This window comes from Mobula birostris, chromosome 13, assembly GCF_030028105.1.
Source record: "Mobula birostris isolate sMobBir1 chromosome 13, sMobBir1.hap1, whole genome shotgun sequence".
Classification (NCBI taxonomy): Eukaryota; Metazoa; Chordata; class Chondrichthyes; order Myliobatiformes; family Myliobatidae; genus Mobula; species Mobula birostris.
This window is the reverse complement of record NC_092382.1, coordinates 102794996-102809509: the sequence shown is the minus strand read 5'-3', so window position 1 is coordinate 102809509 and position 14514 is coordinate 102794996.

Genomic DNA, 14514 nt, shown 5'->3' with positions numbered 1-14514 from the left:
GCTGGTGCGGAGGCAATATTTCGTACTTTATCTATTTGTCAGATTAGACAATACGGGTACTTGACGGCAAATACAGATCGCCCTGTGCCTCCCTGATCATTATTAGCTGAGTCTTGCAACACTTTGAGCTGGAAAGAGTTGCAGATATTGACTGGACGCCAGGGACTGAATTACTGAGAGAAGTCGGGCAGGTTGGGTCTTTATGTTGAGCTCAAGGATGACCTTACTGAGGTGTACAAAGCACGAGGGGCACAGATCGAGTAAATGAGCACAATCACATTCTCCAGGCCTGGAGAATCGAGGACCACAGCGTCCAGGGCGAAGATGAGAGGGGAAAGAGATTTACTTGGGCAGCCGAGTGACAACCTTTTGTTACCCAGATGGTGGTCCGTCTATGGAACGAGTGCTCTGTTCAGAAGCATTAGGTATTGGAGACTTGGGTGCATGACTCGTGAAACGCTCCAGAATGACGTCATTACTGCGACCTCTGACCTGTCTGTGCAGTGATTGACAGTTCGCCGGGCCCCGGGGCGGTGGGAGGATCCTCGAAACCGGGGAATTATAGACCGGTTCGCCTAACATTGATGGTGGGGAAAATGCTAGAGTCAGTTATCAAGGATGTGATAACAACACAGTTGGAAAGCGGTGAAATCATCGGACAAAGTCAGCATTGATTTGTGAAAGGAAAATCGTGTCTGACGAATTTATAGAATTTTTTTGAGGATGTAACTAGTAGAGTGGATAGAGCAGAAGCAGTGGATGTGGTATATTTGGATTTTCAAAAGGCTTTTGACAAGGTCCCACACAGGAGGTTAGTGTGCAAACTTAAAACACACGGTATTGGGGGTAGGGTATTGATGTGGATAGAGAATTGGTTGGCAGACATGAAGCGAAGAGTGGGAACAAAAGGGACCTTTTCAGAATGGCAGGCAGCGACTAGTGGGGTACCGCAAGGCTCAGTGCTGGGATCCCAGTTGTTTACAATATATATTAATGTCTCAGATGAGGGAATTAAATGCAGCATCTCCAAGTTTGCGGATGACACGAAGCTCGGCGGCAGTGTTAGCTGTGAGGAGGATGCTAAGTGGATGCAGAGTGACTTGGATAGGTTGGGTGAGTGGGCAAATTTATGGCAGATGCAATTTAATGTGGGTAAATGTGAGGTTATCCACTTTGGTGGCAAAAATAGGAAAACAGATTATTATCTGAATGGTGGCCGACTAGGAAAAGGGGATGTGCAACGAGACCAGGGTGTCATTATACACCAGTCATTGAAAGTGGGCATGCAGGTACAGCAGGCGGTGAAAAAGGCGTATGGTATGCTGGCATTTATAGCAAGAGGATTCGAGTACAGGAGCAGGGAGGTACTACTGCAGTTGTACAAGGCCTTGGTGAGACCACACTTGGAGTATTGTGTGCAGATTTGGTCCCCTAATCTGAGGAAAGACATCCTTGCCATAGAGGGAGGACAAAGAAGGTTCAGCAGATTGATTCCTGGGATGTTAGGACTTTCATATGATGAAAGACCGGATCGACTAGGCTTATATTCGTTGGAATTTAGAAGATTGAGGAGGGATCTTATCGAAACGTATAAAATCCTAGAGGGATTGGATAGGCTAGATGCAAGAAGATTGTTCCCGATGTTGGAAGTGTCCAGATCGAGGGGTCACAGTTTGAGGATAAAGGGGAAGCCTTTTAGGGCTGAGATGAGGAAAAAACTTCTTCACACAGAGAGTGGTGAATCTGTGGAATTCTCTGCCACAGGAAACAGTTGAGGCCAGTTCATTGGCTATATTTAAGAGGGAGTTAGATATGGCCCTTGTGGCTAAAGGGATCAGGGGGTATGGAGGGAAGGCTGGTACATGGTTCTGAGTTGGATGATCAGCCATGATCATACTGAATGGCGATGCAGGCTCGAAGGGCCGAGTGACCTACTTCTGCACCTATTCTCTATGTTTCTGTGTTTCTATGAATACAGAATGGATCTATCTCCACCCCCACCCCCCCCCCACCCCCGTTTTGCTGCCCCACTCACCGTTTGAAGGAGACTGCGGGCCCATTTCGGCGAGCTCCACATTCACGTCCATCTTGTTCAGGACTCTCTGTGTCCCTGAGCTCACGAAGGGGAAGGAACTGTTATTAGAGGAAGTCCGTGTCGATAAGGCGGTCCGACTCCAGCAAACACCAGATGGACAGCTGACACAGAGATGAAGGCAGAGCAGGGAGAGGAAGTGCGGGGAGCACAGAGAAAGAGGATGTTGGAGAGGGAGGCCGAGCGATATTAGACTGGAGGGGAGTGGGGAGTGTTGAAAGTGTGGAGTAAGGGAAGGGAAGGGAGGAGACCGATTGGGAATCTGCAGAGACAGAGAGAAGTGGGCGGCAGTGTACAGATGCTACAGGAGCTGAGAGGAGGGAGACTGTGGAGTGAAAGATGGGAAAGAAGGGAAAGTAAGTGTGTAGAAGATGGTAAACGGGAGGAGGACGGAGTGAGGAAGAGAAATAGAGGGTGAGGAGATTTGGATAGATTGTGAGAGAGAGAGAGAAAAGATGGCGGTGAACTGGAGAACAAGAGGGAGAGAGAGAAACGGAATGAGAGGGAGCGGGGAGGAGCAGAGGGAGGGGCAAATGGAGCACTACAGAGAGGGCAGAGAGATGCGTGGGGAGGGTTGAAGGAGAGGAATGTAGACGAAGGACGTTGAGAGGAAAAAAAATGGGGAGGGAAGGAGAAAAGAAATGGAAAGGAGGGATAAGATAATAAGGGCAGAAGGAAATGAAGGAGAGACTTGTGTCACTCATATCGAACCTGTATTTTCGGGGAGATGTGCATCCACCGTTGGTTCCTGGTTTACGCGTCCGATGCAGTCACTGCTCCTGCTAATCGCCGGACCTTCAGATCTGCAGTCTGCGAGAAAGCACGGCCCCAGGTCAAACCCCCACCGTGGTGAATAAACCCTCCCCTCCGAGTGGGGTAACATCTCCCCTCGAAATTAATTCCCTCCACAGACTTTCTCCGCCTCCTTGTCCAATGGCGCACTCTCTCTTTCCTACTTTATACCATGGCATTCTCTCTCTCCCCTCTCTCTCTCTCTCTCTCTCTCTCTCTCTCTCTCTCTCTCTCTCTCTCTCTCTCACTCTCTCTCACTCCCTCTCTCTCTCTCTCTTCTTTTTCTGTCCTCTCTCTCCTTCTCCTGTATCTCACTCTTGTTCTTCTCCAACATCTCCTCACTCTCCGCTTTCCTTCCCAGCATTCCTCCCTCTCTCTTTCCTTCCTACCTCTCTCCCCTCCTCAAACATTCTCCCTCCCTCAGTACGCACTCTCTACATTTATTTTCCTTCAAACTTCTCCTCCTCCCCATTGTATTATTTCACTCTCTCTCCATCAGTCCCGCTCTCTTCCTCCGTCCCACCACCAACAGCCCTGGCGCCCTGAACTGGAGATATCCTCACCCACCCACACTTGCAACCAGACCACGGAGTTCCCTGCATTCTCCCTGCACATTAAACCTGTCGAGGGTTGGGTTTCTGGATGAGGTGCCATTTGGCCTGGGATGTCCAGCCGTCTCTCACTTTTCCTCTCTCCTTCCCCTTCCTCACATCCATTGCCCCTTTACGCCAGCCCCAACTACTTCGGCCCATCTCCCTCCGTCCCTTCACCTCTTCCTCCCATCCACACTCCGTCACTTCCCGTTTTCTCCCACCACACATTCCTTCTTTCCATCGCTTCTCTTCCACTTCCTTTTATCTCCTTATTTACTAAGGTAGTCTCCACTGCTTCACTGGGCAGAGAATTCCGTAGGTTCACCACACTCTGGGGAAATCAGTACCTCCTCATCTCCGTCCTAAATCAACTAGCCCGAAACTGGAGGCAACGAACCTCAGGTCTAGTTTCACCTCCCAGTGGAAACATTTTTCCTGCCTCTATCTTATATACTCATTTCATTTTTTTTTAATGTTTCTCTAAGATCTCCTCTAATTCTTCTGAATTCCAGTGAATACAGTCCCAGGTGACTCAGTCTCCCCTTATTGTCTTATCCCCTCATCTCTGGAATTAACCTGGTGAGCTTCATCTGCACCGCCTCCATATCCACTACATTGTTCCCCAAGTACGGCGACTGGTACTGCACGCATACTACAGGCGTGTCCTCAGTAGTACCGTGAACAGTTGCGGCATAACGTCCCTGCTCTTAAATTCAGCCCCTCTCGCTATGAATGCCAGCATTCCATATAACCATATAACTATATATGGTTATCTGCCTTCCTGACAGCCTGCTGCACCTGCAAACCAGCCCTTTGTGATTCATGCACAGGAGCTTGTGAGTCCCTCTGCACAGTAGCAAGCTGCAATTTTTACCATTTAAATAATAAACTGCTCTCCCATTTTTCCTTCCAAAGTGGGTGACATCCCTTTTACCAACGTTGTACTCCATCTGCCAGACCCTCACCCACGCAGCTTAGCGATTAATGGGTCCCTTTCGGAATGGCAGGCGGTTACCAGCGGGGTACTGCAGGGTTCAGTGTTGGGCATGCAGCTGTTTACAATATATACTAATGATTTAGATGAAGGGATTAAAAGTAACATTAGCAAAATTGCTGATGACACAAGCTGGGTGGTAGTGTGAAATATGAGGAGGATGTTCTGAGAATGCAGGGTAGTTGGACAGGCTGGGTGAGTGGGCAGGTGCGTGGCAGATGCAATTTAATGTGGATAAATGTGTAGTCATCCACTTTGGTGGTAAGAACAAGAAGGCAGATTATTATCTAAATTGAGTCAAGTTAGGAAAAGGGGAAGTACAACGAGATGTACGTGTTCTTGTACATCAGTCACTGAAAGCAAGCATGTAAGTACAGCAGGCAGTGAAGAAAGCTAATGGCATGCTGGCCTTCATAGCAAGGGGAATTGAGTACAAGAGCAAAGAGATCCTTCTGCAGCTGTACAGGGCCCTGGTGAGACCACACTTGGAGTACTGTGTGCAGTTTTGGTCTCCAAATTTGAGGAAGGACATTCTTGCTATTGAGGGAGTGCAGCGTAGGTTCACAATGTTAATTCCCGGCATGGCGGGACTGTCATATGCCAAAACATTGGAGCTACTGGGCTTGTATACTCTGGAATTCAGAAGGCTGAGAGGGGATCTTATTGAAACATATAAGCTCATTAAGGGATGGGACACGCTGGAGGCAGGAAGCATGTTCCCACTGATGGGTGAGTCCAGAACCAGAGGCCACAGTTTAAGAATTAGGGATAGGCCATTTAGAACGGAGTTGAGGAAAAAACTTTTTCACCCAGAGAGTGGTGGATGTATGGAATGCTATGCCCCAGAAGGCTGTGGAGGCCAAGTCTCTGGATGCTTTTAAGAAAGAGATGGATCGAGCTCTTAAAGATAGCGGAGGCGAAGTATATGGGGATAGGGCAGGAACTGGATACTGATTGTGATTGATCAGCCATGATCACAGTGAATGGCGGTGTTGGCTCGAAGGGCCGAATGGCCTACTCCTGCACCTATTGTCTATTGTCTATTGTCAACCTATCTATATCTCTCTGCAGACTCTCAGTATCTTCTACACACGTTGCTTTTCCAATCAATTTAGTATCATCAGAAAACCCAGATTCACGACACTGGATCCCCTCTTCCAGACTATTAATGTATATCGTGAACAGTCGCGTACCCAGCACCGACCCTCGCGCACACTGCTCATCACTGATTGCGAAACAGAGTGACGCCCATGTATCCCATTCTCTGTTTTCTATTGGTTAATCAATCCGATACCCATAGGAATCGCTCCTGCAGCCATCATTCAGTAATGCATGCAACATCATATTTTCCAGTCTGCAACAGCGCTAAATTCATCTTCTTATTCCGTGTACCGTGTGCATTCAAATATAACACCTTCAGTCCTGAAATCATCCGCGATTGTGTCCACCTTCTACATTGCAACTCATCCTATTGACTGCAAATTTGCCGTCAATAGCCTCTCCTCACGACACAAAGCCTCTGTTTGTAAACAGTTGCCTCATCTTCAAACCAATTATCCGCCTCTCCTGCCGCCTTCATTTATTGAAATATATGCAGCTCGGCACACTATTGAGAACATGTTTAACCGTTCTATTGCTAACTGTGTATTAGTTCTGACCACCATGATTCTGTAAGCCTCTCTAATAAAGTCTCTTACATTTCCCGGGTGATAGCATCTCTGAGGATTTATACTGGGCAACACATTGTCCCGCTGCGCTCTGTCTCTCTCCACAATAGGAAGACAGAGGCTGCAAACTCACTCGCTCTCCACCAGGCCTTGGACCAACTGGGAAAAAACAATACCTACGTCACGCTGCGATTTATTGACAACAGCTCAGCGCTCAGCACAGTCACGTCCTCAGTTCTATCCAACAGGCTGCAAAGCCTGGGACAGGCTATCTCGCTCTGCAACAGAACGTTTGAATTCCTCATCGGGAAACCGCAGTCAGTGCAGGTCGCTCGTAGCATTTCCAATCTGCAGGTGGTGTTGAAGCCAGATTAGGGAACTGAGCAAAGCAGTAGCAGATGGAGTGTAGTGTGGGGAAGTATATTGTCACGTACCTTCTTAGAAAAGAAAAAAAAAATTATAAACGTTTTTTTCTAAACGGAGAGAAAAAAAAATAGCTGAGGCGCAAAGGGACTTGTGGATCCTGTTGCACGATTCTCTGTTTGTTCACTTACAGGAGTCGGTGGTGAGAAAAGCAAATCAAATGCTCGCATTCCTTTCCAGAGGGCGAGATTATAAATGCAAAGGTTTGATTGTAAGGTTTTAAAAGACACTGGTGAGGCCTAAGTTGGGGTATATTGTGAGTCAATTTGTGCTCCTTTGACGAAAAGGATGTGCTAACTTTCGACGCTGTTCCATGGAGGTGAACGGAAATGATTGGAAACGTAGAAACATTGAAAACCTACAGCACAATACAGTCCCTTCGCCCACAGTGTTGTGACGAACATATCCCTGCCTCAGAAATTACTAGGCTTACCAATAGCCCTCTATATTTCTATGCTCCATGTATCGATCCAAAAGTCTCTTAAAATACTCTATCCTATCGGCCTCCACCACTGTTGCCGGCAGCCGATTCCACGCACTCACCACTCTGAGTGAAAAACTTACTACTGACATCTCCTCTTTACCTGCTCCCTGGCACCTTAAACCCCTGTCCCCTTGTGTCCCTTTGTCCGCTTTCAGCCCTGGGAAAAAGCCTCTGACTGTCCACGTGATCAATGCCTCTCATCATCTTATACACCTCTATCAGGTCACCTCTCATCTCCGTCGCTCCAAGGAGAAAAGTCCGAATACACTCAACCTATTCTCATTATGGATGCTCTCCAATCCAGGCAACATCCTTGTAAATCCCCTCTGCACCCTTTTGTTCCGGCATTGAAACACTTTTCACAGGAGGAGCATTTGATCTGGATCTGTACTCAATGGAATTCTGGAAAATGAGTGGAGACCTCACTGAAACCTATCAAATGTTCAAGATCCCCAATTGATTAGCTGTGGAGATAAGGCTTCCTACGTTGTGAGCGGAGGCGATAATAAAACTAGTCAACACGGCCTCAGGATGGAGGAATGTCCGTTTAAAAAGGAGATTGGCTCTCTTGGTCTAGTCCGTGAAGTCCACATTCCGCTTCACAGTCCGGTTCATCGTTCCTTATTCCAGGTTTTCTGGTTTTCCCTTTTTCTGTTTGCTGCTCTGATTGAAGAAGCTTATTCTAATTTTGGACTGGCTACATGAATAGCTCCTGGGTTCAGCTTCATTTAGACATAGACATAGAAGAGTACAGCAGAGTACAGGCCCTTCGGCCCACTATGTTGTGCCGACCATCAAACGCTGCCTCCCGTATAAACCCCGACTTAAATTTCATCATGCACCTGTCTAGCAGTCTCTTAAAGTTCAGGTGTGTATCTTCCTCCACCACTGGCAGTGGCAGCGCATTCCACGGACGAACCAATCTCTGAGTATAAAATAAAAACTTCCTCTAATATCCCCCTTGAACTTCCCACCCCTTACCTTAAAGCCATGTCCTCTGGATTGAGCAGTTGTGCCCTGGGTAAAAGGCGTTGGCTATCCACTCTATAAATTCCTATTATTATCTTGTACACGTCGATCATGTCACATCTCATTCTCCCTCTCTCCAAAGAGGAAAGCCCTAGCTCCCTTAATCTCTGATCATAATGGATACTCTCTAAACCAGGTAGTATTTTGGTAAATCACATCTGTACCCTTTCCCATGCTTCCCCATCCTTCCAACAGTGAGGCGACCAGAACTGGACACAGTACTCCAAATGTGGCCTAACCAGAGTTTTATAGAGCTACATCATTACATCGCGAATCTGAAACTCTATCCCTCGACTTATGAAACATAACACTTCTTAAGCTTTCTTAACTGCCCTATCTACCTGTGAGGCAACTTTCAGTGATCTGTTGTCATGTAGCTCCAGATCCCTCTATTCCTCCACACTACCAAGAATCCTGCCATTTTCTTTGTACTCTGCCTTGGAGTTTGTCCTTCCAAAGTACACCACCTCACACTTCTCCTGGTTGAACTCCGTTTGCCACTTATCAGCCGATTTCTGCATCCTATCAATGTATCTCTGCAATCTTCGACAACCCTCTACACTATCTATAGCACCACCGACATTTGGGTCGTATGAAAACTTGCCAACCCACCCCTCTACCCCCACATACAGGTCGTTAATAAAATGACGAAAAGTACAGGTCCCAGAACAGATCCTTGTAGGGCACCACTAGTCACAATCCTCCAATCTGAATCTACTCCCTGTACCACGACCCTCTTTCTTCTGCAGACAAGCCAATTCTGATTCCATCTGGCCAAACTTCCCCGGATCCCATGCCTTCTAACTTTCTGAATAAGCCTACCGTGTGGAACCTTGTCACATGCCTTACTAAAATCCATATAGATCACACCCACTACACTACCCTCATCTATATACCTCGCCACCTCCTCAGAGAACTCTATACGGCTTGCTAGACACGATCAGTCCTTAACAAAGCCATGCTGCCTATCCCTGATCAGACCATGTTTCTCTAAACGCTCACAGAAACTATCTCTAAGAATCTTTTCGAACCGCTTTCCCACCGCAGTCGTAAGGCTCACTCTTCTATAATTACCCAGACTATCGCTACTACCTTTTTTGAACAAGGGGACAATATTCGCCTTCCTCCAATCCTCCGGCACAATTTCCGTGGACAACAAGGACATAAAGGTCCTAGTCAGAGACTCAGCAATCTCGTCCGTCACCTCATGGAGCAGCCTGGGGAATATTCCGTCAGGCCCTGGGGACTTATCCGTCCTAATATATTTTAACAACTCCAACACCTCCTCCCCCTTAATATTAACATGCTCCAGAACATCAACCTCACCCATATTGTCCTTACCATCATCAAGTTCCCTCTCATTGGTGAATACCGGATAGAAGTATTCATTGAGGACCTCGCTCACTTCCACAGCCTCCAGGCACATCTTCCAACCTTTATCTCTAATCGGTCCTACCTTCACTCCTGTCATCCTTTTTTTCTTCACGTAATTGAAAAATGTTTTGGGGTTTTCCTTTACCCTACTCGCCAAGGCCTTCTCATGCCCCCTTCTTGCTCTTCTCAGTCCCTTCTTAAGCTCCTTTCATGCTTCCCTATATTCCTCAATAGACCCATCTGATCCTTTCTTCCTGAACATCATGTATGCTTCCTTCTCCCACCTGACTAGATTTCCACCTCACTTGTCACCCATGGCTCCTTCACCCTACCATTCTTTATCTTCCTCACCGGGACAAATTTATCCCTAACATCCTGCAAGAGATCTCTAGACATCGACCACATGTCCATAGTACATTCCCCTGCACAAACATCATCCCAATTCATACTCACAAGTTCTAGCGTTATAACCTCATAACTTGCCTTTCCCCAATTAAACTTTTCCCTGTCCTATCTGATTCTATCCTTTTCCATGATTATGCTAAAAGCTAAGGTGCGGTGGTCCCTGTCCCCCCGATGCTCACCCACTGAGAGATCTGTGACCTGACCCGGTTCATTACCTAATACTAGAACTAGTATGGCATTCCCCCTAGTCGGCCTGTCCACATACTATGACAGGAATCCGTCCTGGACACACATAACAATCTCTGCCCCCATCCAAATCTCTGGAACTAATCAGGTGCCAATCAATATAAGGGAAGTTAAAGTCACCCATGGTAACAACCCTGTTATCTTTGCACTTTTCCAAAATCTGCCTCCCAATCTGCTCCTCTGACTCTCTGCTGCTTCCAGGGGGCGTAGTGAATACCTCGAATAGAGTAACTGCTCCCTTCCTGTTCCTGACTTCCACCCAGACTGACGCAGAAGAGGATGAGGTTACATTACGCACTCTTTCTGTAGCTGTAATAGTATCCCTGAATAGTAATGTCACCCCTCCTCCCCTTTTCCCACATCTCTATCCCTTTTAAAGAACTGAAATCCAGGAATATTGCGAATCCACTGCTGCCCTGGTGCCAGCCAAGTCTCTGTAATAGCCACTACATCATAATCCCATGTATGTATCCAAGCAGTCAGTTCATCACCTTTGTTCCTGATGCTTCTTGCATCGAGGTACACACATTTCAGCCCTTCTGCCTCACTACCTTTACACCGTTTATTCTGCTTCTCTTTCCTCAACGCCTCTCTGTATGTTAGATCTGGCTTTACTCCATGCACTTCTTTCACTGCTCTACCGCTGCGGGTCTCATCCCCCTCGCAAATTAGTTTGAACCATCCGAAGCCATGCTGGCAAAGCTACCTGCAAGGATATTGCTCCGCCTCGGGTTCATGTGCAACTCATCCCATCTGCACAGGACCCACCTTCCCCAGAAGAGATCCCAATGATCCAAAATCTAAAACCCTGCTCCCTCCACCAACTCCTCAGCCACGCATTCAACTGCCATCTCCTCCAATTCTTACCATCACTGTCACGTAGCACTGGCAGCAATCCTGAGAACGCCACCCTTGAGGTACTGTTCTCAGCCTTCTGCCTAGTTCCCGAAACTCACACTTCAGAACCTCATCCCTCTTCTTGCCTATGCCGTTGGTCCCAACATGTATCACGACTTCTGGTTGCTTACTCTCTCGTACCAGGATGTCGTGCACCCGGTCAGAGACATCCCGGACCCTGGCACCCGGGAAGCAACAAACCATGCGGGTGTCCTTCTCACGTCCACAAAATCTCCTGTCTGCTCCCCTGACTATAGAGTCTCCAATGACGACAGCTCTCCTCTTCTCCGTCCCACCCTTCTGCACCACAGGGTCAGACTCAGTGCCGGAGGCCCTGCCAATGTGACTCACACCTGGTCGGTCGTCCGCGCCTACAGTAACCAGGACGGTAAACTTATTATTCAGTGGAATGGCTACGGGGATGTTCTGCGCTACCTGTCTGCTCAGTTTCGCTTTCCCCCCTCTGACTGTTACACAATGACCTGCTTCCGACAGCCTAGGTGTGATTACCTCCCTGTAGTTCTCATCTATGACTGCCTCATTCTCCCTTATGAGTCCAAGGTTATCCAGCTGCTGATCCAGATTCCTTACATGGTCTTCAATATCGCCCAGCCGTTTGCAGTTCTGGCAGATGTGACTCTGCGGGAGATGGGCGTCCCCGCAAACTACCACATCTCACATGAGAGGCATATCACCATCGCAGAAGACATTGTAAAAACTAACTGCGAGCAAACTTGTCCTCCGTCTCTTCATTGCTTTAAGTATTGCACGTTGGAAGGACAAGCCAGGGTAGAACATACAGGGTTAATGGTAAGGCACTGAGGAGTGCAGTGAAACAGAGGGATCTGGGAATACAGACACAAAATTCCCTAAAAGTGGCGTCACAGGTAGATAGGGTCGGAAAGAGAGCTTTTGGTACATTGGCCTTTATTAATCAAAGCATTGAGTATAAGAGCTGGAATGTTATGATGAGGTTGTAAAAGACATTCATGAAGCTTAATCTGTAGTATTGTGTTCAGTTTTGGTCACTAAATTACAGGAAGGATATTAATAAGTTGGAAAAAAGTGCAGAGAAAGTTTATAAGGATGTTGCCGGGACTTGAGAAACTCAGTTACAGAGAAAGGTTGAATAAGTTAGGACTTTATTCCCCGGAGCGTCGAAAAAAGAGGGGAGATTTGATAGAGGTATATAAAATTATGATGGGTATAGATAGAGTGAATGCAAGCAGGCTTTTTCCACTGAGGCAAGGGGAGAAAAAAACCAGAGGACATGGGTTAAGGGTGAGGGGGGAAAAGTTTAAAGGGAATATTACGGGGTGCTTCTTCACACAGAGAGTGGTGGGAGTATGGAATGAGCTGCCAGACGAGGTGGTAAATGCGGGCTCTGTTTTAACATTTAGGAATAAATCGGACAGATACATGGATGGGAGGTGTATGGAGGGATATGGTCCGTGTGCAAGTCAGTGGGACTAGGCAGAAAATGGTTCGGCACAGCTAAGAATGGCCAAAAGGCCTGTTTCTGTGCTGTAGTTTTTTCTATGGTTTCTATGGTTTCTTCTAAATACTATTAGTTAATAGCAATACTGGACTCCGAGGTGTTTTCCATTTCTGCTGATTCTTTAACCCGTCGCGGGTTAAGTGACCGTAGCCACATTCAGGGAGCTTCCAACACGGACCGCAAGATCCCTCTGCTCATCAAAGCTGCTTCGGCTTTAACAGCAAGCTATCTCTTAGTATTTAACCGGTCTAAACACCGTCTGCCGTTTATCCACCACCGTCTGCAAGGGATGACATCAAAGCCGCAATGACGTGCGTTTCTCAGGAAAATAAAAATGAGGAAGGTGCAGGACATGTGTATTCCAAAAATGAAGAAGTTCGCAAATAGTAAAATAGTACAGCTGTGGCTGACAAGGGAAGTCAAGTCGATAGTAGAAGCAAAAGAAGGTGGGGGGGGGTGTGAAGGGACGGTGTGGAGGGAGATTCACTCTGTGTCTGACTCCGGGGGTGTGTGATGGGATAGTGTGGAGGGAGATTCACTCTGTGTCTGACCCCGGGAGTGTGTGATGCGACGCTGTTGAGTGAGATTCACTCTCTATCTGACCCAGGAGTGTGTGATGGGATGGTGTTCAGGAAGCTGCATTCTGTGTCTGACCCAGGGAGTGTGTGATGGGACGGTGTGGAGGGAGCCTCGCTCTGTCTCTGATTCACAGACATAGGTTCGGGGATTTTGGCGTTTAAACAGACTCCAGACAGAAATGGGCGGCAGGAAAATGTGTACAAGTTAATAAGAGGAATAGATAGAGTGGATAGCCAGTGCCTCTTCCCCAGGGCACCACTGCTCAATACAAGAGGACATGGCTTTAAGGTAAAGGTTGGGAATTCAAGGGGGATATTAGAGGAAGGTTTTTTACTCAGAGAGTGGTTGGTACGTGGAATGCACTGCCTGAACACTGGTGGAGGCAGATACACTCGTGAAGTTTAAGAGACTACTAGACAGGTATATGGAGGAATTTAAGGTGGGGGGTTATATGGGAGGCAGTGTTTGAGGGTCGGCACAACATTGTGGGTCGAAGGGCCTGTACTGTGCTGTATTATTCGATGTTCTATGTTCTATTTAAATGGTGTCTCACACGTTCTGCTCCAAAGGCGGCAAGCTGAACACCCTTTCTGTGGCCTCCACTCTCCTCTCCTTCCTTCCTCTTCCCTCAGCACACCATTCCTTTCCTATGATTCTTAAGTGGGTGAGTGAGCGGGGGCGTTTCCTGGTCCATATACAGAGACGTACAAAAGTTTGGGAACCGGTGGTCAAAATTTCTGTTCCTGTGAATAGCTAAGGGAGTAAGAGATAACTTGATTTCCAAACGGCATCAAGTTAAAGATGGCAGTTTCTTTAATATTTTAAGCAAGACTACTACTTTTATTTCATCTTTTACTGCTTCTAAATCACAAAAAAACGAAAAGGATCCGAGGCAAAAGTTTTGGCTCACAGTATGGTCAGTACTTGGCAACACCCCCTTAGGCAAGTATCACAGCTGCTCAATACAAGAGCACAGCACAGCACAGCATCGTACCAGGGGTCGGGGTGAGGAAGCTTTAATTTGAGTCTTGACCATTGGAGTGTGTGATGAGATGGTGTGGAGGGAACTACCCTCCATGCCTGACCCAGGAAGTGCGTGAGGGGACGGGGTGGAGGGAGCTTCATTTTGTGTATCACTCCGGGTGTGCCGGAAGGGACGGTGTGAAGGGAGCTTCACTCTGTGTCTGAACCCCGCAGTCTGTGATGGGTTTGTGCGGAGGGAGATTCCCTCAGTTTCTAACCCTGTGAGTGTGTGATTGTGCAGTGTTGAGGGAGATTCACTCTGTGTCGTTATGGGAACCAGTGGCATCGATAGGAAAGGGAGGCGAATTTGCAAAGTTATGTATCTGCAGGTGTGGCCGGAAATACAAAGAACATCCAGGTTAACACGTGGCCAAGGAGTTGGGATCGGAACGAATGCTTCAGGTATGTGGACCATTGG